Source organism: Macaca thibetana, chromosome 4, assembly GCF_024542745.1.
Source record: "Macaca thibetana thibetana isolate TM-01 chromosome 4, ASM2454274v1, whole genome shotgun sequence".
Taxonomy (NCBI): Eukaryota; Metazoa; Chordata; class Mammalia; order Primates; family Cercopithecidae; genus Macaca; species Macaca thibetana.
In genome coordinates this window covers 122,473,136-122,479,756 of record NC_065581.1, presented here as the reverse complement: position 1 = coordinate 122,479,756, position 6,621 = coordinate 122,473,136, and positions in this window count along the sequence as shown.

Sequence of the window (6,621 nt, the reverse complement as noted above, 5' to 3'; positions counted from 1 at the left end):
AAAGTTTAGGCCTAAGCCCCTGTTAGTAATAGAGTGTTAATTCTCCTGGTGGGTCCCATCTTCTTGCCTCCTGAAAGACCTGCAAAGATGGCAGGCAGATGATGGAAGACTCAGAGTTTTAGGATCCCAGCCATCTATTTCTCTTTCATTAGAAAACCTACTAACACCTATGGGCCTGGCTCTGGACTCAGCACTAGAAAGTTGGGGAAATATCAAGGCAAAAATATTTCTGGGACTTATCTCCTTGGTTACAATTCCCAAAAGACTGGACTCCATTCAGGATCCCAGATCCAAGCCATTCAGGGAACTCAGCTGCAGCAGAGTGTGGGCGCTCACCACCTTCTAGAATGTGACTCTTGCCCTATGAACAGCAGCAAAATGAAGAGATATCTGCACATCCTTGTTTATTGAAGCACTATTCACAGTAGCCAAGATAAGGAAGCAACCCAAGTGTCCATCAACAGATAAATGGCTAAAGAAAATGTTGTATGTATAGCTATATTCTGCATTGGAATATTATTCAGCCATAAAAAGAATTAAATCCTGTGATTTGCAGCAACATAGATGAACATTATGTTAAGTGAAATGAGCCAGAAACAGAAAGACATGATATCACTCGTATGCAGAAACAAACAAAGCTAATCTTGTAGAAGAGTGGTTTTCGTTGCGCTCCAAGCAAACACACGATTGGGGAAGGGAGGAGGTCATGGGTTCATGGGTACAGGGTCACAGTTAGGAGGAATCTCCTGGGACATAGGAGGAATAAGTTCTGGAATACTGTTGCACAGAAGAGTGATTATAGTTAGCAAACTCTTGGTGTATTTCAAAATAGTTAGAAGAGAGGATTTTGAATGTTCGTTCTCACAGCAACAAAAAAGATATATGTTTGAAATAGTGAAAATATCCTGATTTGATCACTATACAACAAATACATGTATTGAAACATATCACTGTACCCTACAAATATGTACAATTATTATGCATCAATTAAAGATTATGATTACATAAATTAAAAACAAATGAAGCCACAGCAACTTATTCTGTTTGATGTGCTTCCTGTTTTACTAGGAGAGAAAAAAGAGATTTAAGTCAACAAAAGAACATTCCCAGGTTGCAAAAGAGGGTCATTTTTTAAAAGAAACTGTTCTACTAGGAAATTGGATTTTTGTCTTCTCTTCACCCACTATTTTTCCATGAATTTATAATATTCTTTTGGGAAGGGGGATTCGCGGTATTCTGTCTATCAGAGCACTGTGTATTTACATTCTTGCATCAAGGCAGCCTGTCCAGCTAGCAAGGCAGGTTGTTAAACTGTAAGAGAGACTTAAAATAACAGAGAGAGCTTATTACAAGCAAGATGAAGCATTGACTAATAGTAAGCATTTCTGAGAAATTCCAGGGAGAAAAACATTTGGCAATGATTTGAAAAAATAACCCAGTGGTAAAGAGTGTTTCTATCCTTCACCTAACCCCCTTACCCCACCCCTCTTGCTATGAGCAATTCTTGCTGTGCCCATCTTCTCCCTTGAGGAGGAAAGACTGAATTAAGTAAAACCGCCATTCTTCCAGTCTCCAAGGTTGCAGAAGTGCTAATAAATGCTGTCCTTGTTACTTTGAATCATTTCCCCAGGGCATTTGTCATTTGTGCACTGAAACATTCTGACAGCCACTTGGCACTTGCATTTTGTCATGTTGTAATGGAGTATATTGCCATTGCATTCAATATATTCAATATTTTTTTCATTCCAATTACATGCAGTGAATCAAACCCTTGCTACAGTGAAATTGGTTTGAAGCCCTCCCCAGAGCCAAGATCCACCAGAGAACCCTGATCTGATGACTGCCGGCAGGTCTGTGCAGTGCCTTCCTCTCGATTTGAAGAGCAGCTAATTTGATTTGTTCTCTTATTTGAGAGTGAACCAGATCATTTGCATTGTAAATAAAACCACTTCTTGTCTTTATTTCCATCATTTTTGGTTGCTTTTGGCGGTTTAACTTGGATAACTTAATCACAGGCCATATGAAAGAGAGCAGAAAAAGATTTTAAATAAGTTTAAGAATGAGTGCAAAGCAAATGCGTGGCAGTAACAGGTGACTAAAGCATCTCTGTTATCAGACTTTGTAAGCATCATATGGCACTTGAGTTGTCATCTCTGCTGCTAGAGGTCAGAGGAAAATTGGAATAGTGGCCTTTCGAAGTAGGTCCTCTAGGTTAAATTCAGGCTTTGAACTACATGAAGTGCAGCATTTCAGGGAGACCCTGGGATTGTATCCTTGGTGGAAGAGCACAACCTCTGAAGCCAGGCCCTGCAGCGAGTGCTGCCTCTGCTCCCCTCAGCCCAGAACCGGAGTGATAGCAGAGCAGTGCTGTGTAGGATTGCTTCTCTGCCATGGCTGTTATGGGATAGAGAATGAAAGAAACAGTTTCAATAAGTATTTTCCTTTTGGCTATAATTTAACAATTTTGCAATGGCATCCATTCCCCAGAATAGTGAAAAGGGCATGAACCTATAGCCACAAAGATCATTTTTAAGCCTAAATTACCTGTGTTGTACTTAATCATTATTGATTTGATATTCCCAAGAATTACAATTCTTTCTAAAGATGATGTTATTTTAAGATGGGCTTTCCCCATGCACAGGAAGCTCTCTGAGGTGCAAAGAAGTTTTTCGTGAAGTTGTTCTTTCCTTACTTGCTTCATGTAGAGTCTTGGTAAAATAGCCTTGAGCAGCAGGTGGTGAATTGCACGTCCTATTCAGACCAGTGTGGAGTTTCCTATTCCACTTAGGGACAACATGAAAAATCTCAAGGAGGTTGTGCTTGGGATACGCACTGTGCATCCCAGCCTCAGCTGACTCATTGAAAAGAGGCTGATTACACCTATCTCCTGAGAGATTCTCTTTCCTGGGAAGGACAGGGAACGCCAGTACAGCTAGCTCTTGATGGGCCTTGGGGCCATGCCTTCTGAGTCCACTAGGGGACTATTGGGCCTAACTTGGCATCTAGTGCCCCAGTAAATCCCCCATGCCTCACCTCCTTTGCCCCTTTGGTTCTGATCCTCTCTCCTCTTTCAACATTTTATCCTCATATTGCTCTGTGCTGCCTCTTTTCTCAGCCGAGCCTGCTACAAGTTTCTTCTTCTCTTAACCTTTCCTCAGTGCTCTCTGGAACTCCATATCCATGGTTAGCCAATTCTAATTCCATGATGATTCCTTTCACCTCCTAACCTTGACCAAACATTGTCACTTTCTTGGGGATTTCACAGCCCCAGAAAGCTTCTCCAGGTGGGAGGCTGCACAGTCCTATGCCTCCTGAGTCAGGTGTTTGGGAAGCTTGATCAGTGAGCTCCTCATTTCCAGCTGCCTCTTTCAGACTTTTGTGAATTCCCTCATGCACAGTTTGAGTTCATTTGCGGCTCACACCAAGCATTCATATACCACTGATCACCCTCCCTACTTAACGCCTAAGATTTCAGGCCTGCCGGGATCACTTGGCATGCTGATCTCACTGTAAATATGCTGAATATTGTATAGATTTGGAGTTCTGTCTTTTGTTTAGAAATTAAATGTTTAATGCTTTTCTATGGCCACCTTATTTTTCTGACCCCTTCACACACATCCTGCTCCTTGACTACACCTCATTTTTGCCATCTCTAGGTGTTGACTTTGCTCCTACCTCTGCTTCCCACAAGCCATCTAGTCTATTTCATTGCAAGTTGTTGAGTCTCTGTTCAAGTTCAGTCTTCTTCATGAAATGTCTTCACGTATACCACCCCAAGGTGATTTCTCATCACGTGTATCTGCATATATTATCTCTGCCTGCTGTTCAGAAATAAAGCATATACTAGTTGTGATAGCCTCCGAGTCTGTGAAACATTTTATTCATTTCCCTACCCTTTCAAATCTCCTGTCATTACTGTTTTGTGCCACGCAAGAGCCCCTTGTTGTGTGAGCCCATCCTTCTCCTCATCACCATGGGGTACAAGAAGAGTGAGCCCTGCATGGGACAGGCAGACACCTTGGACCATTAAAGGGCAGATTTATCATCATTATCACATATACGATGATTGAACACAAAAAACTGACATTAGAACTCATTATAAATAGTAATTTAATCACTTCCTTTACATACCTACAAATGTTTTTCATAATTGCAGAATGCACTGCTAATTAGCTTTGAAATGCTCTTACAGTGACAAAATCTGCCTACATCATAGAATTTTAGAGACAAAGGGCATTCACTTCCTATACCACTTATTTTACCAAAAAAATTTTTTAATGTATGTTACTTTGTCAGAATAACTTTAAACCAGCCAATGCTTGCTTTTCACTAATGGTATATATCAAGTATAGGTCAGTGGGATGATATTAATTCATCACAGTCTCTCAGAAACCCAGGTAGATAGAGTCTATATCGTAACATATGCTTCTACTATTGCTGAGGCAGAGAAATCAGAGCTCTAGAAGGTCTTTCCCTAGTGACAAAGTTCTGGCCCAGGAATTATGTCTTTTCAGAGAAGCTGGAATCATTGGTCAGGAACAACGGTAACCCACCCAATCACAAAGGAGCCAGGAAGGTCAGTCATCCATGTACCCTGTACTGAAGTTGATGGGCAGCTTCAGTAAACAGCATAACTATAACTACTCTTCAGCTACTTGTGTTATATTTATGCCATTTCATTATAATATGATAGAAGAGAGTAAAATTAGTATGCATTTTGGAGCCAGATAGCCAAGGTTCAAAACTCTGTTCTGCCACTTGTTAGCTGAGCCTGTGTGGTCTTGGGCAACATACTTAATCTCTCTGAGTCTCAATTTTATTAACTTCTAATTGGGCATTTAACAAGGTTACTTGGAGGATTCAATGAGATGGAATGTATAAAAAGAAAAAACCTAAAACAATGTCTAGCAAGTAATACCTACTCGATATACGTTAGTTTTTGTTTTCCTTCCATCTCCCCGCCCACATTAATGTTTTGTTCACCTTCAGTGTGTCCTGCCTTACTTCCCTTGTGAGTATGAATTTGTTCTTGCCTTGGGTTTGAAAGATTGAACCCCATTTCCCTCAACAACAGATAAGCACATTCGCTTCAATGCTACAACAATACTGTGCTTTCATTAATATCTCCACCACATTTACTATCTCTGGGGCTGTATTGTTAGAGTTTTCTCTATTTGATTTGGTCCAGCTATTAGATTAATTTATTTCAAACTTTTGTGAATCACTCCTCACCCCAGCCTCACTTGAATTCTGTTAATATATCTCACTATGAAGATCATAAGCCTTTCAGGAAGAAGGACCACAATTTAAACCTTTGTGTCACTTACATAGTCAAGTATTTTGTTACTCACACAATCTCAGGTGTAAAGCAGTTAATTGCATATATTAGTTTCCTAGGGCTGGCCATAACAATATACAATTTTCTGGGTGGCTTAAACAACCGAAATGTATCATCTCTCTAGAAGCTAGAAATCCAAGATCAAAGTGTCAGTAGGGCTGGTTGCTTCTGAGAGCTGTGTGGGAGAATCTGTTCCATGCCTCTCCCCTGGCTTCTGGTGGTTTGCTGGCATTCCGTGGCTTATAGAAGCATCACCGTGGTATCTGCCTTCATCTTCACATGGTGTTCTTGTGTGTGTGCATCTGTTTACAAATTTCGCCTGTTTATAAGGGTATCACTCACACTAGATTAGGGCTCATCACCCCAGTGACCTCATCTCAATTAATTACATCTGCAGCAATGCTATCTCCAAGTAGTCACATCCTGAGGTACTTTTTTTTTTAGAAAAAAAAAAAAGCAACTTTTATTTCAGGTTCACGGGGTATGTGTGCTGGTTTGTTGCATGGGTAAATTGCACATCACTGAGGTTTGGAGTACAAATGATATTGCCACACAGATAGTGAGTACAGTACCCAATAGGGAGTTTTTCAACTCTTGTCCCCCTCCATCCCTCCCCCTTCTAGTGGCTCCCAGTGTCTATTGTTCCCATTTTTTGTTCATGTGTACTCAATATTTAGCCTCCACTTATAAGTGAGAACATGTGGTCTTTGGTTTTCTATTTCCAGGTTAATTTGCTTAGAATAATGGCCCTCAGTTGCATCCATGTTGCTGCAAAGAATATAATCTTGTTCTTTTTTTATGGCTATGCTATATCCTATGGTGTATACATATTACATTTTCTTTATCCAGTCCACTGCTGATGGGCATCTAAGTTGATTCCATGTCTTTGCTATTGTGACATTCTGAGGTACTGGGAGTTAGGACTCCAACACATGAATTTAGCAAGCCCCAAAATTCAACTCACAACACATGAGTAACTATAATCAGGATGAATATTTAATTATTTTGCAGAGAAAATAGAATGACATCAATGTCTCTGCCACATCAAAGTATGATTTTCAAAGTGTCGAGAACTTGATACCACAATAAATGTAGAGTGAACAGGTATCCAAAATTGTTTTACCTAATTCATCAGAGAACTAGCAGGATGATAAAACTAATTTCAAGAACATTTGAGGAACAGAGGTTTATATATTCCTCAGAAAAGATATGTTGAAATAAGTTTACAGAGTTAGAGGTCAAAGTGACAAATTGCCTACAAACTATAAACCCACAACTTTTGG